The sequence below is a fragment of the Aquarana catesbeiana genome, linkage group LG10 (genome assembly GCF_042186555.1).
Source record: "Aquarana catesbeiana isolate 2022-GZ linkage group LG10, ASM4218655v1, whole genome shotgun sequence".
In the NCBI taxonomy this organism is placed as follows: Eukaryota; Metazoa; Chordata; class Amphibia; order Anura; family Ranidae; genus Aquarana; species Aquarana catesbeiana.
Genome location: NC_133333.1, coordinates 24,549,636 through 24,552,110, shown reverse-complemented (window position 1 = coordinate 24,552,110; position 2,475 = coordinate 24,549,636).

The following is a 2,475-nucleotide window of genomic DNA, read 5'->3' as shown; positions in this document are numbered from 1 at the left end:
ATCCTGGATATTCCAGACCATTAATAAATAAATAAAAAATGTAAAAATGATAAATAGAATTCTAATTAAATAGCCATTGGATCTATGCAAACATTAATAATTACTGGTAGTTATAAAACAATTTATATCAATATCCAAATTCATTCCTTTTGGATTCAAAGTGCATAATTCATAAATCCACCTTGTTTCATTTTGCGATACCGCTTTCCGCATATCTATACCCCTCCAATGATTATCTATTTTATCTATGCCAGGGAAGGTGAGCAAAGAGGGATCCCTATTGTGGAAAACCCTAAAATGATAGGAGAGACTATGCTTTCTAAACCCCTTCCTTATATTATTGAGATGTGACCGCCAGCCTGTGTGTAGTGCGGCCAACATATTGCTGGCCACATGGGCAGAAGTCAGTCTGCTGTGCTCATTATGAGGGGCTCCCACCATCCCTGTGCTGTGCTGACTTCCTCCTGGGGCTGTACCCCTACTGTGCTCATTATGAGGGGCTCCCACTATCCCTGTGCTGTGCTGACTTCCTGGGTTTCTACCCCTGTTGTGCTCATTATGAGGGGCTCCCACCATCCCTGTGCTGTGCTGACTTCCTGGGTTTTAAACTTCATCATAATGAATAATCATAATTATTATGACAATAATAAAACGATATTAACGAACATTCTTATTTTGTCCGATTCTAAATCTCCCATCGACTACCAGTACAGTACAGCTTCCGCTGTGTCCGAGACCCGGAAGTGATAATCATGTAGTTGAATGTGATTTTGTGCAATAGAGTCGCCGCCCCGCAGGAATTGTAGATGGGGCGGTCATTAAGGGGTTAAATATAGGCACCACATTGGCCTTACACCAATCCAATGGTACAATTCCAGTCATTAACGAGTCCTTAAAAATTAGAAACAAAAATTTACAGGGCAGGAGCGGTCGGTCCATTAGGCCCCCCCTCCCAGTTTGCATGCGGTGTGCAGGACTCATAGGTTTCTATGAGTTTTTTTCTCTTCAAGCCACATGATTAGAGTCTGAGGCTCCAATTGGCTTGAAAAAGGTTGATCTCAGAGTCCAGATTACTGTGCCCTGAACCCACCCACTTATGACACTAGTGAATTAATATTCGCTATTGTTTTCCTGGCTTCTCCTCCTGGCCAATCAGGACAGGAGACGGATCAGGTTGGCCGGGAGGAGAAGCCGAGGAAGCCATGGAGGGGTGAGTGAGTGGGACCATCATCGTGGAGGGGCTGAGTGCGGGGAGACTGTCATCTTAGGGGCTGAGTGCGGGGGGCACATCACTGTGGAGGGCTTGAGTGAGGGGAGACTGTCATCGTAGGGGCTGAGTGCAAGGGCACCTTACCTGTGGAGGGGCTGAGTGTGGGGGGACTGTCATCATAGAAACTGAGTACGGGGGCACCGTCATCATGGAGAGGTGAGTGTGGGGAGACCGTCACCATGGAGGGTCTGAGAGCAGGGGGCACCGTCACCATGGAGGGGCTGAGTATGGAGGGACTGTCATCATAGGGGCTAAGTGCGGGGGCACCGTCACCGTGGAGGGGCTGGGTGTGGGGGGACTGTCATCATAGGGGCTGAGTGTGAGGGGACTGTCATCGTAGGGGCTAAGTGCGGGGGCACCGTCACCATAGAGGGGCTGAGTGTGGAGGGACTGTCATCGTAGGGGCTAAGTGCGGGGGCACCGTCACCGTGGAGGAGCTGGGTGTGGGGGGACTGTCATCACAGGGGCTGAGTGTGAGGGGACTGTCATCGTAGGGGCTGAGTGCTAGGAAACCGTCACCATGGAGGGGCTGAGTGTGGGGGGACTGTCATCGTAGGGGCTGAGTGTGGGGGCAACGGTACCGTGGAGGGGCTGAGTGTTCGGGGACTGTCATTGTAGGGGCTGAGTGTGGGGGCACCGTCACCGTGGAGGGGCAGAGTGCGGGGGCACCTTCACCGTGGAGGGGCTGAGTGTTGGGGGACTGTCATTGTAGGGGCTGAGTGCAGGGGGCACCATAACCGTGGAGGGGCAGAGTGCGGGGGCACCGTCAGTGTGGAGGGGCTGAGTGTAGTGGGACCGTCACCATGGAGAAGCTGAGTGCGGGTAGACCTGGGGGGGTTTGTTTGCCGCTCTCCCCACAAAAAAAGTTTAACACCAGCCGCCACTGGTACAGGGATACACAAAAGATGAAACCACAAATACAAAGAACAAAAATGTGGGAACCTTGGGTGAAAGTTGTGTAAATCTTGTAAAAACATTTATAAATAGACTATAAAATAAAATAAACTCCCCTTAATACACCCACAAACACAACAAAAAAAAGAAACACATCCTCTATAAAAAAGGGAAAATGTCGATTTTTTTTTTTTTTTATGTAAGCACATGTCACCTAAATAGCTGAGCAAGTGAAATCAAGAGTTTGTGCTTCTGCTATTTTTTTCTAAAACAACCTGTTTGTAAAATCAAAAAGGTTTACACGTTGAAGC